This window comes from Chiloscyllium plagiosum, unplaced genomic scaffold, assembly GCF_037043375.1.
Source record: "Chiloscyllium plagiosum isolate Xiang-an unplaced genomic scaffold, Cpla_swu_hap1 HiC_scaffold_16, whole genome shotgun sequence".
Taxonomy (NCBI): domain Eukaryota; kingdom Metazoa; phylum Chordata; class Chondrichthyes; order Orectolobiformes; family Hemiscylliidae; genus Chiloscyllium; species Chiloscyllium plagiosum.
Window position 1 is genome coordinate 60,072,474 of NW_028270154.1, and position 21,227 is coordinate 60,093,700.

The window sequence follows — 21,227 nt, forward strand, 5'->3', positions numbered from 1 at the left end:
CTGTTAATCAGTTTGTACTTTGAACTGTAAAAGGATAAGAATGGACAAAGTCTGAAAATGTAGCTGAATATAATGTCAAAGTGGAAAATTACAGAAAAACAGGTCAGTATTGCTTAACAGTTTGATAAGGTAGTCTACAGAATGCTAATCTTCCAGTGATTTCACACTGGCACCTATAAGTAGACTGCGTCCTGTGATTAAAAAATACATCTTTTCAGGAATTTATCATTAGAACTGTGTAACAAAGATTAACAATTACCCTATTTGCAGTGATTATATTCAATCCAGGAAAACGATATGTCACATATGTACATTCTCTTTAGGTGGATTACTAAAGATAAAGCAAAGGTTTTACACATTAACAATAACAAAAACTATAGTAAATATGACAGAGTGAAAAATCTGCCTATTTTTCCCAGCTTTTCATTCTCAAGTGGAACTAAACTGTGATTTACATAATAGCAGGTCACATTATGAAGTATTGCTATGACCAAAACTCATATCTCAATAAACTGCTAAATGTTAAATCAGCCCTGGAAAGTTTCAACTTATCTACAAGAGCAACGAATAATGTTTGCTATCAGATTAGAATACAGAATTATTTTTCCACCTTTAGATAAATTCCTGTAGGGGAAATGAGATAGGGCTTAACATTATCAGACCTCAGGAGTGCAAATACCTTCAACCAATATTTGGGGAATCAAAGTATCCACTGAAGCTAAGATAATTTTGTCTGCATTGTTCAAAGTCAAAGTGGTCTAGTGGCAGAGTGGTAGCTTCTCCTCTTTGACCTTCTGCTTCCCTTGCTCTGAAGATTTGTCATGTACAGTCTTGCTCTCAAGGTCCATTCCTTTCCAGAGGAACATGTACAAGGAGTGCAAGAGACCACATAATATTGCACAATTGTATTGCAGGACTCCATCTGATTGACAGAGGCACCAGAATATCATCTTCAGAAGCCTGTATGCCAGCTTCATAGCCTTCATGTGTAAATGGTTGTCATGCCACTGTGCTCTCTGTGGGTGTTGTAAAGGGCTAAGTAGTCAACTTTTCAAGTGATAAATCTCATCATGTTTTGGATTTGGCGGGGGCGGGGGGGGGGGGGGGAAGCTGGATTTAAGAGCTGTGGCAGCCTTGAATGCCAAAAAATGAAGGATTCACTGCAGATGGGAGGAAAATGAAATAAAATTTGTAGGAAGCCTGTTTTCTGGGTGTCGACCTGCTGAATATTGAAGGAGTGTAAGTCCTTCCTACTGATGAATCTAACAGGGCAGTCACTCAATTTCTTGATTACCAAATAGATGTAACTGCTAATGCCTCGTATCTGGGGGAAATTCAGTGTTGGAGGCACACCTTTTTTGCCTGTGAGAACCTAACCTGTGTGGATTAAATATGTTGTGCAGCTCTCACAAAAAAGGGCATCAGATGTCTACGAGATGCAATTATGAGCAGTATTTTTTGAGAAATACAGGAAGGGCCATTCCTAATCCTTGGAAGCAGCTAAAGTAGTTCAAGGTCAGACTGATATTGATGGCTACTAGCAGGCATGGCTAGCAATGTTGAGAGTTATGAAGCTTTCCACAATAAAGTCAAAAACCTCAATGATCAGGCATAGTCCCCTGCAACACTGCTGCTTTGGCATGTCCACGTATTTTGCCTTTGACTGTATATCCATTAGTGATGTTTCGCTTCCTATGCTTGCTCTTCTCCATTGGCCTCCTCTAATATTTCTGCTGAGGATTTGTTCTGTTTTTCTGCCACTAGACACTATACCAGAGAGTTCCAGTCCCATTGCCAGCTTATCGCCTTCATTTTGCTCAGCTGGACTCTCTATTACATGTGGATATCTTACTCCTTTCTCTTCGGCTCTCCTTTCTCTTCAGAAGGATGAATGACACCCTACATTCCAGAGTACTCAAAGAATGCTCTCCCCATGACATGCCCGGATTCAGTGTTTCCTATTACGAGTCCACTGAAGGTAATGGCATGGCACTAACTGTCTGTTCGGGGATCTGGTCTGCCCCAGAAGTAGTGTGCAATCCAGATGCCTTCATGAATACTTTCAAGCTGTCCCTCAAAAACTCTCAATGAGTCCTTTAAATGCCCAATTTAACCCATTGCACAACTGGGCAATTGCAGTGTTTGCCTTACTCCATTCTGATCAAACTTGTCAGTGGCAGGAACCATGACAGGAAACCAACTGCCATGAAAGTGGCACAAATATTCTTGGTAGATTCTCACTTCAGTTCCTTCTTCCATTGAAAACAAAAAGTACTGCCACCTTATTTCCACAGTAGTTTTTTTGGAGCGTAGAAGTTTAACAAAAATATCTAAAAGATACACTTACACTGGAGTTTAAAATCACAGATTCCACAAAAAAAAGAATTTTAAAATAATTATGTAGCAGCAATTCAAATTACTTTATAAACATATTAGTTTTCTGTCAACCAAACTTCAAGTGACAAAATATTACTGCATTCTTGATGCTTAGTCACAGCAAACGCATAATGTCAACATGCTTCACTCAAAATAGCTGCATGATAGTTGAAGGAAACGTAATGGTTGCAGGTTGCAATAATAATTTAATCAATAGGAGTTAAATTCTAAAACTTTCCTTCATTGATTTCTAAAGAATATATTTAATATTTCCAGAGTTATCTGCACAAATGTTGTACTTAAAATTGTGCACATATTGATTAAATAAACAGTTGCCTCTTGTCAAGTTGCAATGTATTTTTAAAACAGCAAGCAATTTCTCACATTGTAACCAAACCATTACATAAATAAAAAGGTCACTACTGGCAAAACAAATCCAAGTCAATCTGTTAAAAAAGGGCAAACTAGAAGAACCAGAAACTTAAACCAATGTTTAAAACGATACAATAGACTTGGAGAGGTTAACATACTTCCTTCATTCAGAAAAAGCATTGAAGGAGCAGTTGACAAATATTTTATCTGCCCAATGACAACTATGGCAAATTAAAAAGCTAGTATCAAAGTTTGCAGTTTTGACTTAATTAGCTTTTAATAAGATGTAAGGAATTACTTACTAGGAGCAATTCTTAATTACTTTCTTCACAAAGTAAGAGGGAATTTTGGCTCTGTAAACTTACATGTTGAATTTTTATTGTGGAATATGGCAATTCTTATTCCCATTTTATCTTCAAATTACAAACAATATATTGTAAATTGTACAAATTTTAGGTTTAAAACATCTCTTTCCCACTTCTGACTATAGCCTCTGACATAGTAAGATGCTGTGAAGAGAAGATGTTGTTCCTACAGTCAAAAATGGAAACATTGAATAAATCAAGTCAGTCTCACTTTAGATCATAAAATGTAGGAGCAAATTAGGTCTTTCAGCCCATTCTAGTCTGCTCCACCACCCCATCATGGCTGATATGTTTCTCAACCCATTCTCCTGCCTTCTCACAATAACTCTTGAACCCCTTACTAATCAAGAACCTAACTACTTCTGTCTTAATACGCTCAATGACTTGGCTTCCATAGGCTTCTGTGGCAATGAGTTCCACAGATTCACCATCCTCTAGGTGAAGAAATTCCTTCTTATCTCAATTTTAAAGAGTCATCCCTTTACTTGGAGGCTGTCCCCTTGGGTCCTAGCCTCTCCAACTAGTGGAAACAACATCCTCACATTCACTCTGTTCAGACCTCTCTATAAGTTTCAATGAGATCCCTCCTCATCATTTGTTGAGCAACATAAAAAGGCACTGGAAGATGGTTATGTTGTCAACTATCAAATATCAAGAGACATAAGCATTAGTACACCACAGCAAAAGAATGGCATTTGTGACTTTGTTCAGGGATGTGCTTCTGCCACAAAGGAGTGGAAAACTAATTGGCGAAACTCAAAAATTTTGTTGAAGGAAGATGGATATGGACTTTGAAAGGTGACTGTACAATTACCTTTTTGAGGAATGGGAGCTTAAAGATAGGGTCACAGTTTGAAGGTAAAGTTTATTTGTATAACTGGGAATGTACCTCATGGGAAGAATACCCAAGGACAGAAGACCATTTAGAATATGTACCAGTTTGAATATTTAACAGTTTTAAGATAAGTGGGAGAATGACATGAAAAATCAAAATATATACTAATACTCCTGATTAGAGTCTACTGGACATTTGGAAACATATGTCTACCTTTTTAAAAATAGAATTCACAGATAATTTTATCTTAGTGTTTTGTTGTTTTACTGTTGGACAGCTAGGCATTTGAAGTAAAAATATTAGTCAAGATCTCCTGCAAATTATTGACTAGAATTTTCCCATAAATCCTGGAGAGGTTTTGGTGTTACAGTCCAAAGGTGACCTGTAGCAAATAATAAACTAAAAAGAAAATGCATTTAAATGATCACACTCCAGATAAAAATAACTTGGAAGAAAAAAACAATAGAAAAATAGCATGATAAGAACTAAAGATACGAAATATACATTAAAATTAAGCAAAAGAGAAAGTGATTATTTAGATAGCTAACTTTGTACTGTTTCAGCAATCCAAGTGTTAATAATTATACTTAAAAATTCAACATTTGTTACATATGGGTTTCTTGTTTCCTTGTTCCCCAAAGCAATATTGCTACCACCCATAATGTATACAGCAAACTATTTGTACTTCGCACAGATCAACAAACACTAGATTACAGTGTCTGTTCATAACAAATAACAGAAAATCAAGAGCCTCAAGCAAATACTTTAAAGCATTCAATTAGTTACACTAATAAAATCAAACGAAACAAATGCTTAACGGTCAAAACATTTCTGAAATACTCAAACATTCTAGTGGGATTTTGAACTTTTCAACACGGACTTTTTAATACTTGCTCGCAGGAAGACTAAGTAAGGCTTAGGAAAGGAAACAGTCAAGGTGATACTCACCTAGGATCTGAGATGAATAGAGGAGCAGATTTTATAATTTAATGAAGACTGCACTTTTAATAACTGCAAAGTCTAGATATCATACTTGCAGTCTGCCTTACTTACATCACCCATCAGATTCCTAGTGTTCAAACAAGCTGAACAGGTGTGAAAATGTTATCACCCAAATTGTTGTCTCAAAGTTGCAGTTCTTAATTTTTATTGGTTTGTAGAATGTGGACAGCATTTATTGTCCATCTCTAATTCTAACTTGTAAATGTTCATTAGTGAATAAGCTAAAGAATTAGGTACAGCATTAAACATTTGCAGACATGGTGCTGTTTTCAGTAATAACTTTCCACGAGTGATTCAGAACTGAATTTTGTCTCCCAAATGGAGGATGAGGGCTAAAAGGATCTGGGGCAATTGTCTTTGGAAATAGTAGGAAACAGAGGTTGCCAAGTGTGGAGGGGGGCTAGTTAAAGAGCTTGCCTCAGAGATCTGGGATTTTGTGCTGTTATAATAAACACAAAAGTCATCTATTTCTTGACCTGTCACACACCTCAGGTCATCCCTTCGAATAACCTGTCCTCCATTGCCCCTTATATCCTGCATCTACCACATCTCATAACCCCTATGCCAATGCACAACACCCCACTTATCCCCTTGGCCTTTTCTAGCTCTGATACCAACTATGTTAACATACATCTCTCCAACCATAGCCCTTTGCCCTCACCCTCTCTGCCAAATCACCCAATATCCATCATAGGCAGACCTAAAGGGCCAAGGTGAAATATAGATTAATAACTTTGAAATTTGAGACTGACATTATGAGCTAATAAACATTAATTGCTATGACTTTGGATCTTTAGCTGAAATGCCAAAAGACTGTAGATATATAGTAGTAGTAGAGCTCCAATAACTTTGAAATGCAAGCTAAATAAATATTATTCCCTTCCTGAGTTTTAATGTTCCTTCTTTTAAAGGAATAAGGAGATTGCATTTTACCCTAGGTGCATCTCACAACATTAGAGTCACAGAGTCATAAAGATGTACAACACGGAAACAGACCCTTCATTCCAATTCATCCATGCCGACCAGATATCCCAACCTAATCTAGTCCCACTTGCCAGCATCCGGCCCATATCCCTCCAAATCCAGCCCATATCCTTCCTATTCATATACCAATTCAGATGCCTTTTAAATCTTGCAATTGTACCAGTCTCCACCACTTCCTCTGGCAGCTCATTCCATACATGTATCACCCTCTGCATGAAGAAGTTGCCCCTTAGGTCTTTTTTATATCTTTCCCCTCTCAATTAGAGCTGCTTTATTTGCTAAACCACAGAGTTCCAGTTTTCTACTGTGAAAAATAATTATTTGCTTTGTCTGTTTTAAATACTCAGTGAATGTCTACTACATAGCATTGTTACATGCTATGAAATTTTAAAATCGTTCAGTGATATTTCTCTACCCCTGCCAAACTCCGATTTCCCGATTTTAGAATACACAGTTTACATTTACAGTGGCTCCAGCAAAGAAAGGTTGTTAACTTCATCAGAAAATAGCCTTTATTATTATAATATAAAAACATTTTCAATTTAGACTTCTTATTTAGCAGCCAACATTTTAAAAAATATAAAAACTTACATATTATAAAATATCAGATTCCAAAGAATCTCAGTAGAATAAATATAGTTGGAGAATTTAAAAGATTTTGAATCCAAAAGGTAGCTTTGATTTGGTACTATTACTTCTGGACCCTAAGACTTGGATTCAAATCCCATCTGCTCCAGAAGTGTGTCACAATATTTCTGAACAGATTGATTATTAAAAAAACAAAATTGGATGAAATCTTCATTCTAGCAGAGCAGAATTCATATCTTCAAAGCACTCATAAACAGAGTCAAGTTTGTTCTTACTTATCTTAAATATCTTCATTTCACTGGTTATACTTCAGATTATTTTGTTGCCTGTGCGTGCTTTGGAAAATTTCCAGGATATGTAATTAGTCACTATATGATGTGCAGTTATTTTACTTAATCTTCAGCTTCAAGCTGCAAAATCTAAACATGCATTTTTGAAAAGCAATGAATTTATATACTCAGAATAAAAAGTCTGAGTAAAGGCTGACAGTTGACAATATATTGATACTTGATAAATTGATGTGATATATTAAAGACCAGGATCTGCACAGAATTGACTCAAAGAATATCTACATTACATAATGCTATTCAATTCAGCAGCATGAGAATATTAAGCTAAATGCAGCAGGTTCATTGGTTGACTCAGCCTTCCTCTGTATTCAACAAAACATACAAATATATAGCAGCTTTATGACCTATTTGACTATCCAAGATGAAGCTATAATGTCACACATTATCCCTTAAGCTTGTGGTAGAATGTCATGAATAAAAACTAAATTCATTTGTGACTATCACATGTGACACCATCTGGATCAGAGGTCATTCAAAATGAAAGTTCTCATTCACATAAGCCTTCATTACAAGCTAAATAAAACTAATAGAGAAGGATGCTTATTACGTAGGAAGCCATAAATCCCTAAACTTCTGTCATAGGTATTTTCATTATTTTATTTATTTTGATCCCTATTGGATTGTTTTCCCATTTTCATCATGTTATCAACTATCTGATAGCTTGATATAGAGAAGCTTGCAAATGTAATTTGAGAGATGATAACAGAATAGGGCAGGGGTTGCATCATTGCTAGCACTGCTGTCTCACAGTGCCAGAGACCCATATTTGATTCTAACTTTGGGCAACTGTCTCTGTGGAGATTGCAAGTGCTCCCCGTTGCTGCGTGGGTTTCCCGTTTCCTCCCACAGTCCAAAGATGTGCAGGTTAGACGGATTTGCCTTACTAAATTGCCCCACAGTGTCCAGGGTTGTGCCGGTTAGGTGGATTTGCCATGAGAAATGCAGGGCTCCAGGGATAGGGTAAGTGGGTGGATTGAGGTGGAATATTCTTCAGAGAGGCAGTGTGGACTCAATAGACCGAATGGCCTGCTTCCACATTGTAAGGATTCTATGATTCTAAGGATAGAAATCCTAAAATCTGGGAAGTGATTAGGTAGCTGAACTGAAATGTTTGCATGAGGCCAGTGTTCCAGGCTGAAACAGATGCTCACAATCTAGGTATCCTACCTGAGCTAAATTCTAACCATAAATGTTTTGAATTTCAAAGACTGTGTATTTCAATTTCTCCCAATACCTGTCTCCATCTGAGACATAGTCGATCTGTTACTAAAACTGTACCCATGTTGCCTCCAGAGTCAACTATTCCAGTGCTGTCCTGGCCAGCGTTCCACCTTCCACTTTTTAAACGGACACCGAGTGGACCAGATGGAGGAGGTAAATGAAATGGCAAGCAAATAGAAGGTTGGAATCATTGCCATTTAGCAAACCATCTTGTTCCCATGTCAACATTTCAGTACTAGGACCTGCTGCAGTGTTTCAGTAAATCTCAATGCAAGCTGGGAGAACAATACACTCTCCTCCTTTCCCACCTTGTAGCTACATGTTCATAAGTGCTGTCCTTCAAAACACCACAACCCCTTGTAACCTTGGTTCTGCTCACCCCAATAGCTATCTTTGTTTGTTCAATATCAATTTTTAGTCAAATTAAATGATTATAAAAACAAAGCCAATATATTTAGATTCCACCAAAAACATCAATTTTTATTCAAATTAAATGATTATAAAAACAAAGCCAATATATTTAGATTCCACCAAAAATAAAATATCCTTATGCCTCTAATGTCTAAAAGTCAATGTTTTTCTGAATATATTCAGTGACTTGGCCACTACCTTACGTGATGGATCCAGAATTAATTTTCTTAATTAAAACAGAAAATGCTTAATACCTGTGGAGAAAGAAATTGAATTAATGTTTCAGGTTATGACCTTTCATCATACACCACAGAATGGTTACCATATAGACGATGATTGTTTGGCCTACTGTACGTGCTGGCCTTCTTGAAGGGAAATTCACTTAGAATCACTTCCTCAGCTATTCCCTATAACATTCTTCCTTTTCAGATAATCCAATTCCCTCTTGAAAACTACTACAGAATGTGCCTCCATCCTATTCTCAGGTAGTGCATTCCAAATCCAATTACAGCATGATCAAGTCTTTCCTCTCAATCCCATTGCTTCTTCTATTAATTACTTTATTTCTGTGCCTGTGTATTGATTCTTCTCTCAATTGCAACAGTTTATTCCTGCTTATTGTGTCCAAACCTCTTAATATTGAATACTTCTATCAAATCTCTTCTTAACCTATTCTTCAAGGAAAACATGCTAATGGCTCCAATCTTACCATATAACCGAACTCTTCATTCACGGAACTATTCTCATGAATCATTTCTGTATCCTCTCTAATATGTTTATATCTTTTCTAAAGTGTGGAGCTGAGAACTGAGTCCAGTTCTCCAACTAAGTAGAACAGAACAAGGGATTTTCCATATACTGCCCAAATGGGTTGACATAGCTAGGATTCACATGGGTACAAGTGAGATGACTTAAGCAAAATTGTTCAATGGAAGAACAAGTTCAGCATAGTGGAAGAAAGTGGTAATGAATGAAAAGTGATTGGATCTCCATTCAAGAAGAAGTGGAAATACTTCAGGCAATCTTGGTGGTGGATGGAGCATAGAGAAATTGGATGTTCCTGGTGAAGAGGGAACTTCTAGAACATCAGAAGAGTCACAGAGTTAAGTGGGAATGAGACTGGACAAGGAAAGGAAATATAGTCATGATAGGAAGAACACAAGTAAAGCAGGAGCACACTGAAAAAAAATGAGTCTCACAAGCAGTCTTGGGAGGTTAAAGCAGACTGCTCAGAGTTGAAGGATTATCAGTTTGGATGCTTGATGGGAAGAGATGAAATCAGCAATAGTTCTGGAAAAACCAATTTTATTTTATCTGCACTATTGTGTCTGGTTTTATTATCTCCAATCCAAAGATTAATGAGCGGCCAGGGAACAAAGTTTGTGGTGGAAATTAGGCCAATGAAAGTGGCTTTGGTCCTCCCAATAATTAATTGGAATTAATTGGAAATAGTTGCAATTCATTCAGGACTGGAACTTTGACAAGCAGGTCGACAATGAAAGATAGCAGAGGAGCCAAGAGGTAAGGTGGAGTTGAGCGTCTTCAATGCATATGTGATGTTGTGTCTTCACATAATGCAGCTGAGAAACAGCTTATAGATTAGAAATAGGTGGACCATAAAAACCCTTGAAAAATTCTGGAGATAATATTTTGGAGGAAGAGAAGCTAGGAGATTAACTGATTAAAGTTGATTAATAAAAATAGAACCAAACAAAGCAGACCAATGTACTAGATAACAGAGGAATGGCATTTAATGATGTGATTGACTTTGTCAAAGGCTGTCTCAGAGATCAGAAAAATGAGGCATTACTTTGTGCCACAATTATGCTCTTGATTAGTCTTTCTGTGCTAAGTTATGGATGGAACAAGTTCAGGCATTGAGTCAAAGTAAAGAGAGACAACACCATCTTTCAGAATTAGCACAAGGAAGAAAAGGTTGGAAACTGAATTGTGGTTTGCACAGATGGAAAATAGTAAGAAAGTGAAAGTTGCTGCCACATGGTCTGGTTGAAATAGATAGTGTTTCAGTGGCAGGTTGATTCAGAATTGAGGGAGGAGGGTGCACAAGAGCGAGGTAGGAAACAGATCATAAGAATGGGAGGATATTTATAGGCCGTAGAAATAGTGGTATTCATACCAGTTGAACCAATATTCTGAATGTTACATACTTTGTTGTAGATTTATATAATTGTAATTAGTAAACCCATCAACGAAACTCATTTATTTTGATGCAGAATCAGATGGCTGTAGATTTAGACTGCAAACTTAGTACATGTATAGACTGGAAACAACTCCCACTAATATTAAATTTGCAATAAAAATGCATTAAAGTATCATACATTTAAGATTATAGACAAGCAGTTCACATTGAACTTTTATTACAGATCTTGATAAGACACCAGGTGTATCATTTAAATTTGGTCTGCAAATAGAAAGTGAACTGATAAAGATAATTATCCAACAGGTAAAAATACTGTTAACCAAACTTTGTGACTTAATAACACTAGTTTTAGGCTTTCTTGCTTCATGGTCAGTTTCACTTTCATGTGTTGAAAAATTCTTGATCAGTGTAAAGAACTACCTCAGGATTATAGCTACAATATGAACCACGATCATGATACAGATTTATTCAAACCCAAACAAGCAGACAAAATGCAACCAAAAACTATAGCTACATTACCTTACATCAAAGACATATCAGAAATGACTTCCAGACTACTCAAACCCCTTGGCATCATAGTAGCCCACAAACTTACGAACACACTTAAACAGTGACTAAAAAACCTAAAGGATCCATTAGATACTACCAGCAAAATTAATGTAATTTACAAGACACATGCAAGAACTGTAAAAAACACTCCATTGGACAAGCTAGCAGGAAGCTTGCCACCAGGATACATGAACACCAATTGGTCACCAAAAGACACAACCCACTATCACTAGTTTCTATACATGCAGACAAAGAAGGATACCACACACATCCTAGGACAGACAAAACAAAGACACGCACAAGAATTCCTAGAGGCGCAGCACTCTAACCAGAACTCCATCAGTAAACACATTGACTTAGATCCTATCTACCTCCCCTTGAAAAAAGAACTGGAAAGGACATCACCCACCTGAAGAAATCAAGACTTATAAATAGAGGAGTAAGACAAAGCACCAGCACTTCACTGGAGACTCTCACTGATGATGTTACCTAGTATGGTGACGAAATGTCTAAAAACAAACCTTCAAGCTCAGCGAGCTAACTTACATATTCATTCAAATGTTCAGTACCATTCATGACTGCTCAGATACTGATGCAGTTTACGTTCAAAGGCAACAGTATTTGAAAATATCCGTGCTTGGGTTGGCAAGTGGCAAGTAACATTTGCATCTCACAAATGTCAGGCAATGACCATCTTCAATAAAAGACAGTTTAACTACTGCTCTTGACATCCAACGGTATTACCATCACTGAATCCCCAACGAATCAACATCCAATGGGGTTACCATTAACTAGAAACTCAACAGGACTCACCACATAAACATAGGCTACAACATGTCAGGCACTAGGAATACTGCAACGAGTAACTCACCTCGACTCCCCAAAATCTGCCCTCCATTTACAAGGCACAATCATGAGTATGATGGAATACTCTTCACTTGCCTGGATTGGTACAGCGCCAATAGCACTCAGGAAGCTTGACACCATTCGGACAAAACAACCTGTTTGATTTGTACCACATCCACAAACATCCACTCCCTCACTAGCAGCAGTGTCTACCATCTCCAAGATGCACTGCAGAAATTCACAAAGACTCCTTACACAGCACCTTCCAAACTCAATTTCCATCTAGAAGAAGGGCAGCAGGTATATGGGAACACCATCATCAGCAAGTTGCCCTCCAAGCCAGTCACCATCCTGACTTGGAAATATACCCTTGTTCCTTCTCTGGTGTTGGATCAAAATCCTGGAGCTCCCCCACCCCCACCCCCCTTAAGGGCATTGTGGGGCAACATACAACACAGGGACTGTAGCAGTTAAAGAAGGGAACTCACCATCACTTTCTCAAGGACAACTAAAGATGGGCAATAAATGCTGGCCAGCCAGCAATGCCTACATCCAACGAGTGAATAAAAAAGGCAGATTTGAGGCAACATATTATAATCACATTAATGCAAATCCCTTCAACATGGACATTGTCACAATGAAATACAGAAGCTACATCTTAAAATTGGGGAATATTTAAAAAGTGAAAATTATATATTGTGGAGAGAACATACACGATTGGCTAGAAACTGCCTTTCCCCATTCATTTTTATTCTTGATTCAATGTATAATTACAGACATTTTTCTTAATTTAAAGTTACTTAATTTAAATTACTGTTTAAGCACCATATTTCAATTTTACACTGTTGATTTGCTTACTTGATTTAATGTATTGGATTTTTTCAGTGTATTTTACAATGTATTTCTGTTAAATACGGCATACAGGAGTACTGCAGACCGTAATTCACGAGCTCCTGGTTAATGTTTAATTTAACACTGACTATAGGAGAGCCAAACTTGTACAGTCAACAATCTGTTCGTCAGTACACTATAAGTAGTGTAATAGTACTAGAGGTGTTCACAGCTATCGGATAAATCCCTCATTTTTAAACAGAAACTGCGTGAGAATTTAATTTGAAACGCAAACGCAGTGCTGCCTCCAGGAATACAGATTGAAAATAAATATATCAAAATGACACCAACTGCTGTAAACATAAAGCCCACGCCAATTGTGCCTTTAAAATTGAAACCTTCCCAATATAATTACAAACTTCAAGGATTAATGTTCCCCTCAAATGCAACCATCTTTGGTGCAAGTCAAGGAATCTTCTCACCAAAGGTACTCAAAATAAACGGTGTGCACCTCTACCCGTTTGCCGGAACGCCGGGGAAATTCTATAGTCAGCAAGTATTTCTGCGACACGTATGCAATCTCCATGCGAATACTGGTGACACGCGTTAAAGTTAAATTGCTTGAATGGTTTCTGTCAGTCACACGTTTTATCACAAGTGCCAATGCCGAGGCTATCAGATGGTGCCTTTCCCAGCTTTGAACTTGCAAATCAAACCCCGAAGCCATACAGTTAATCTTTACCGCACAGACACAGAGAGAAAGCTGCATTAACTCTGCAACCTGAGAAATCAAAGCAGCGGGAAACCCAGGGGAAATGGCTTGTTTGATTTATTGACTGCACCGTTAGAGATCGGCTTCAGTGACAATCAATCCCCAACTCAGATCCCCTTCAGACCCGGACAGAGACCGGGTCCACACTCGGGGTTGGGGAGGGGGAAAAAAAAAAGAGACATCCTGAAGGAACCGGTTCACCAGGAGACGCTGAGCTTTCATCTCTCCCCCCGCACCCCAATCCATCCATCCATCCATCAATCAATCAATCAATCATCCACCAAGCGAGAGCGAACTCCCCCCCCCTCCTTTTCTTCTACCACCTCCCCTTCACCGAATCCTCCTCGGGAACATTTGCTCATCCTACCCTCACCGACTCCTTCTCTCCGCGGCCAGGGGAAACCCCGCTCTCTCGCTCTCTCTCTCTCACTCACTCACTCACTTACTCCGTCCGTCACCCTGCTCCAGCTCGAGAACGCGCTTCACCCGGAAGTGTTGCAGCTGACAGCGCGCGATCCCGAGCGCGCGGCGCCCCATCCCCCTCAAACACACGTGACACCAACGGCTGCTGCCGCCTTCCCCCGGCCCCCATCCCTGATGATGAAAGCTCTGATGGCGTCAGAGGGGGGATGGGGCTGCACGGCCAAAGGATAATTTTCCAGGTTTGACGAACGGCAGTAGGGGAACCTGAGGGAATCAGTGTTTGGGAAGGAGGATGCAATTTTGTCATCTGCTGCAAAGAGGAATAGAGCTTTAAAGTCGGGATGTTTTTGCTGTGGCTTAGACCACGTTGGATTTTCCACATCAGAAATATTCTTGTACACTATATCTTGTGTGGGATCAATCACTGCTGATTAAGGAGTGAGCCACCAGTACAGCTTTTTAAAAAAATGCGCCAACCAGCTCAAGCATGTCAGAACACTTCCCTAGAATAGATGGGAGTTGAGCCCATGTTGTATGCCTTGTGAGTTAAACCACACACAGCTAATGTTTCGGTTGAGTACCGTCGCCAACTCTCCTTTCCAGCTTTAGTTAAAAAACGTGAATCCGTTCGAACTTGTTATAGCATTTCTCTGGAATCGGTGGGACTTGAACCTGGGCCTCTGCGAAGAAGGTTACCTCACAGTACAACAGGATCTTGATCAGATGGTAAAAACAATGACTGCAGATGCTGGAAACCAGATTCTGGATCAGTGGTGCTGGAAGAGCACAGCAATTCAGGCAGCATCCGAGGACAGGCCAAATCGACGTTTCGGGCAAAAGCCCTTCATCAGGAATAAAGGCAGAGAGCCTGAAGCGTGGAGAGATAAGCTAGAGGAGGGTGGGGGTGGGGATAGAGTAGCATAGAGTACAATAGGTCAGTGGGGAAGGAGATGAAGGTGATAGGTCAGGGAGGAGAGGGTGGAGTGGATAGGTGGAAAAGGAGCTGGGCAGGTTGGACAAGTCCGGACAGGTCAGGGGATCGTGTTGCTGGAGGTTAGAAACGAGGATGAGGTGGGGGAAGGGGAAATGAGGAAGCTGTTGAAGTCCACATTGATGCCCTGGGGTTGAAGTATTCCGAGGCAGACGATGAGGCGTTCTTCTTCCATGCGTCTGGTGGTGAGGGAGCGGCGGTGGAGGAGGCCCAGCACCTCCATATCCTCGGCAGAGTGGGAGGGGGAGTTGAAATGTTGAGCCACGGGGCGATTTGGTTGATTGGTGCGGGTGTCTCGGAGATGTTCCCTAAAGCGCTCTGCTAGGAGGCGCCCAGTCTCCCCAATGTAGAGGAGACTGCATTGGGAGCAACGGATACAATAAATGATATTAGTGGATGTGCAGGTAAAACTTTGATGGATGTGGAAGGCTCCTTTAGGGCCTTGGATGGAGGTGAGGGAGGAGGTGTGGGCACAGGTTTTACAGTTCCTGCGGTGGCAGGGGAAAGTGCCAGGATGGGAGGGTGGGTCGTAGGGGGGCGTGGACCTGACCAGGTAGTCACGGAGGGAACGGTCTTTGCGGAAGGCGGAGAGGGGTGGGAAGAGAAATATATCCCTGGTGGTGGGGTCTGTTTGGAGGTGGCGGAAATGTCGGCGGATGATTTGGTTTATGCGAAGGTTCGTAGGGTGGAAGATGAGCATCAGGGGCGTTCTGTCCTTGTTGCGGTTGGAGGGGTTGGGTCTGAGGGCGGAGGTGCGGGATGTGGACGAGATGCGTTGGAGGGCATCTTTAACCACGTGGGAAGAGAAATTGCGGTCTCTAAAGAAGGAGGCCATCTGGTGTGACACTGACATTTTCTACAAACCCACCGACTCCCACAGCTACCTGGATTACACCTCTTCCCACCCTACCTCTTGCAAAAATGCCATCCCGTATTCCCAATTCCTCCGCCTCCGCCGTATCTGCTCCCAGGAGGAGCAGTTCCACCATAGAACACACCAGATGGCCTCCTTCTTTAGACACCGCAATTTCCCTTCCCACGTGGTGAAAGATGCCCTCCAACGCATCTCGTCCACATCCCGCACCTCCGCCCTCAGACCCAACCCCTCCAACCGCAACAAGGACAGAACGCCCCATGTGCTCACCTTCCACCCTAAGCCAGGGGCTTCCAATGCTCCAGCCTCTGGCAGGGAGGGGGGTGAGCGTCCGGCAGGCCAGAAGGCGCAGAAAAAGACGCGACGCGTCAAGCCGGCCCACGGGGAGACCACCCTATCCCCGGAACCTAGCCCACGACCTACCCCGCCCCGGCACGACAATGCCCCTGCGGCCGTGCCAGCGTCGCCCCGGCGCGGGAACCCTGACCCCCACACTCCCGAACCCTTACCTGATCCTAACCCCGCTGATCCCACATCCACCCCTCACCCCGATGGAGAAACCCCTCGGGTTTTGACGCCCGACCCTGGTGCCGTGACACCTGGCCCGGGGGCCCCTGAGCCTGAGCCCGAGCCCGAGCCCTGCCCAACCCAGCCACGCCCTGGCACTAACCTGGGGGAGGCCACCGCTGGTCCGCCTCCTGCAACGGCCGTGTCTCCGGGCCCCGGAGAGGGAACCGGGCCCCTGCCCCGCCCGCCCTCACCTGATAAACCCAGGGTGGGGCAGGAAGTGACACGGCTGGCCCTCCCCACCCTGGCCACGCTCCCTGTCTTCCCCCAGCCATTCGTATTCCTGGAAAGGCTGGGGGGAGGGACCCCGGGCCCCATGACCACCGAGGCGGGCGGGGAGGGGAAGGCCCATAAATCCCCCCCGGTCTCTCTGGGGAAGAGGCACCGGCCCTCGGAGGGGAGGGACTCTCCTGCAGCGCGCCGGCGGGAGTGAGTGACTGTCTGTGTGCTGGGACTCTCCTCTGCTATTGCCTCACACAGGAAGGGAGAAAGGAGGAGAAGAAGAAGAAGAAGAAGGAGAAAGGCAGGAGGTGGGAGCCTTTTTGGTCTGGCTCCTGGTCTTGGAGCTGCGGCCTAGGCCTCGCCACCGCAGGTCTCTGGGGCTCTGCCCGGACCTGTCTCGGCTGTTGCTGCTTGGGGCCTGCCTCCAATACAGTCTGGGACTTGCCTTGGGGCCCCTCGCGGGACCTCCACCGCTGCTGCTGTGGTCTGAGGCCTGCCTCCGCAACTGCTGCCTGGGACTCGGCTTGGGGCTGCCTGGGACTTGCCTTGGGGACTCTCTCCAACAGGTCTGCCCCCACCACTGCAACCGAGGGGACTTCCCAGGACTCGCCAGAGGCCTGCCTCCACCGCTGCTGCCTGGGACTCGCCTTGGGCCCATCTCCACCACTACTGCCTGGGACTTGCCTCGGGGACTCTCCCCAACAGGTCTGCCCCCACCACTGCGACCGAGGGCTTACCTTGGACTCGCCCGAGGTCCGCTTCTGCCACCGCTGTCGCTGCCTGGGACTTGCCTCTGGCGACTCGCCTCGGGCCCCTCCACCACTGCTGCTACCAGGGGCCCACCTCCACCGCTGCCTGGGGCCGAAGTACAAAGCGGCAGAATATGGCGAGCCCCAAAGTCGCCGGGCCCAGCCGCACCTACGCCGGGGTAGCCGCTGCCTTGGGCTCGGCTCCCACAACCCCGGCTGCGACGTCGACCCCCTTCAGGCACCTGACCAAACGCCTGGGGGTCAAGGCCTATCCCCACCCCAACATGACCATCGAGGCCTGCAGCAAGGCCATGGCTAGTGTGGTCGGCCCACTGGCCATCGTCGCTGCGGCCCGCATGTACGGGAAGGCCGTATTTTTCCTGAGGACCGAGCAGGCGGTCCACCTGGCCGTGGAGAGGGGGCTCGCTGTGGGCGGGACACATTTGCCCGTCGACCCTCTGGAGGTTACGGCCCAGAGGGTCGTGATCTCTAACGTCCCGCCCTTCATTGCCAGCGAGCTCCTTCTCCCCCACCTCACCACCCTGGGGGAAATCCGGTCGGGTGTCCAGCCGCTCCTGCTCGGTCTGAAGGACCCTGCCCTCCGACACGTTTACTCCTTCCGGCGCCAGGTGTTCATTTGCCTGGCCCGGGAGGAGGTCACCGAGGGCTCATTTACTGTCCTCCATGAGGGCGCGGCCTATCGCGCCTTCTGGACGGCGGACGGCGTGCGGTGCCACCTGTGCCGCGAGGTAGGGCACATACGAAAAAACTGCCCCGCCCAGAAAGCCGCCCAGCCCACACCAATGGCTGACGGTGGTGCCGCCGCACCCACTCCCCCTCCCCCGAAGTCAACACCACAGGCCCCGGCACCGGAGGCTAAGCCAGAGGCTCCCAATGCTCCAGCCTCTGGCAGGGAGGGGGGTGAGCGTCCGGCAGGCCAGAAGGCGCAGAGAAAGACGCGACGCGTCAAGCCCGCCCATGGGGAGACCACCCTATCCCCTTCCCCGGAACCTAGCCCACGACCTACCCCGCCCCGGCACGACAATGCCCCTGCGGCCGTGCCAGCGTCGCCCCGGCGCGGGACCCCTGACCCTCAAACCCCCGAACCTGTACCTGACCCTGACCCCAATGACACTACACCCACTCCCCACCCCGATGGAGAAACCCCTCGGGCTTTAACACCTGGCCCGGGGGCCCCCGAGCCCTGCCCAACCCAGCCACGCCCTGGCACTAACCTGGGGGAGGCCACCGCTGTTCCGCCTCCTGCAACGGCCGTGTCTCCGGGCCCCGGAGAGGGAACTAGGCCCCTGCCCCGCCCACCCTCACCTGATAAACCGGGGGTGGGGAAGGAAGTGACACGGCTGGCCCTCCCCACCCTGGCCACGCCCCCTGTCTTCCCCCAGCCATTCGTATTCCGGGAAAGGCTGGGGGGAGGGACCCCGGGCCCCATGACCACCGAGGCGGGCGGGGAGGGGAAGGCCCAGAAATCCCCCCCGGTCTCTCTGGGGAAGAGGCACCGGCCCTTGGAGGGGAGGGACTCTCCTGCAGCGCGCCGGCGGCGCTGCCCCTCTCCGGGGGACGAGCCAACGGTGCCCCTCGACTGTCCCGCACCGCGGCCCGACTCGCCCAAACCCCTGGGGGCTACAGCAGGGCCTCCTGCTGCCTTGACTCCTCCGGCCCCTGGGGAGGACCTCGATGACCACGAGGGCCGTGGTGCGGGCGACGACGGAGGACCCTCTGCTGGGTCGTCGAGCGGTGGAGGGGAGGAGGGTGTTATCCTCGCTCCTCCCTCCCAGACTGTTTTTCCGGGGGCCTTGGCCCTGGGGGATGACCTTTTCCTGGGGGATGACCTTTTCCCCGAGGAGCCAGGCGTCCCGGTGTCGGGAGAGGAGCGGGGCCCCGAGCCTCTGCCGCCCGACGACCCGAACTCGGGGCGTTCCGGGAAGGGGTGCGTCGAGGAAGGTACCGCCGGTGACCCTGGGGGTGGGGTCGCCGGGGGTTTGAGGCCGGTTGGCGGCGCCGGACCAGCCCCCATTCTCTCGGTGGGGGAGGGGTCGGTGACCGAGGGCGACCTCCCGGAGGAGGGTTCGGGATCGGTGGCGGACACCGGGGACGACGCGGACTCCGTCTGCAGTGACTTTTTTGAGTCCCGGGTGCCCCCCACCGATCTCCCCCTCATCCCCCTCGAGGAACTCCGGGAATTTGTCGAGGAAACTCGGAGTCGCCGGGATAGAGCCCAACTGGCGCTCGACCGCTGGAGCTCTTTTGAGAAAGTTTACTGGTCGGCCCTCGCTGCCCGCCAGGCGCCTGGGCTCGATGTCAATGAGCGAAAGCGAGTCAGGAACTTCCTGGGAGCACTCCTGGTGAGGGCGAGGGACTTCAGTGCCCCTCCCTCGTCCTCCCTGTAAATATATACACGGGTTTGTTAATTGTACTGGTGGTGGTTGCACAACGCTTCCGACATGGAGACAACTATAGCCAGCCTCAACATCAACGGCAGCAGGGAGTCGCAGCGCAGATTCCAGACCCTCTCGGTCCTTCGGGACGGGAGGTATGCGGTGTGCTTCCTGCAAGAAACCCACACTACCCCGGGAGACGAAGCCACCTGGCTCCTGGAGTGGCGAGGGGGGGTCTACATGAGTCACCTCACCCGCAGATCTGGCGGGGTGGCTATCCTGTTGGCCCCGCATTTTCAGCCGGAGATCTTGGGGGTCAGGGAGCCAGTGCCAGGCCGTTTGCTTCACCTGACGGTTCGGCTGGGGGGCGCGGTGCTTCACTTGGTGAACGTCTACGCTCCCCCGGCCGGGCCGAGGCAAGCGAGCTTCTTCCAAGAAGTGTCCGCTCATCTCGCTTCCATCGACGAGGGCCAGTGCGTCGTCCTCGGGGGAGATTTTAATTGCGTCCTCGAGGGCAGGGACCACGGCGGTGCCCGCACTGACCGCGCGTCAGGGAAGAGGTTGGGGGACTTGGTCAAGTCCTTCGACCTGGTGGACGTCTGGCGGAATCTCCATCCCGACTCCATCGCCTTCACCTTCGTGAGGCCTGGGGTCGGAGTGTCCAGAATCGACCGCCTGTACGTTTCGCGGGCGTACGCCTCCTGTTTCCCGAAGGCCTCCATGCGGCAGGTGTCGTGCACGGACCACCACCTGGTGTGGGCGGAACTCCTTCCGTTCGGCGCCAGGCTCGGCTCCGCGTACTGGCACTTTAACAACCTGCTGCTGGAGGACGAGCGGTTCCGGGACTCGTTTCGTCGCTTCTGGGCCGGCTGGAGAAGGAAGCGGGGAAGCTTCCCCTCCCTGAGGCTATGGTGGGACGTGGGCAAGGCTCACGTCCGCGTCTTCTGTCAGGAGTACGCGAGGGGGTCGACGAAGAGGCGGAAATCCAGGATCGGGGAGTTGGAGAGGGAGTTGCTCGACCTGGAGTCACGCCTCGGTCAGCCCGACGCGGACCCGGCCCTGCGCGGGGTGTACGAAGAGAAGAAGGCCGCGCTCCGGGACCTGCAGCTCGTCGGGGCTCGGGGCGCGTACGTGAGGTCGCGGATCCAGCTCCTCCAGGACCTGGACCGCGGCTCCCCCTTCTTCTACTCGCTGGAAAAAAGGCGTGGCACCCGTCAGCAGCTCCTTGTGCTGCTGGCCGACGACGGGTCCCTCGTCTCGGATCCGGAGGGCGTCAGGGCCCACGTCCGAAACTATTACACAGCCCTGTTCTCTCCGGATCCGTCCAGCGAGGATGCTCGCA

The 21,227-nt window shown here is 46.4% G+C and overlaps 1 protein-coding gene across 3 annotated transcripts in view; it reads right to left on the bottom strand.

Moving 5' to 3' along the window:
• sfxn1 (sideroflexin 1) overlaps positions 1-14,166 on the bottom strand; it is a 56,528-nt gene extending 42,362 nt beyond the window's left edge. The window contains exon 1 of one of the 3 annotated variants that reach the window (XR_015759797.1): positions 260-331. The gene's annotated coding sequence lies outside the window, so the exon portion shown is untranslated. Of the gene's footprint in view, positions 1-259; positions 433-14,109 lie in introns of those variants that run through there. The other 2 variants (XM_043703831.2, XM_043703832.2) reach the window with 2 other exon arrangements.
• Between the last annotated feature and the right edge of the window lie 7,061 nt (positions 14,167-21,227).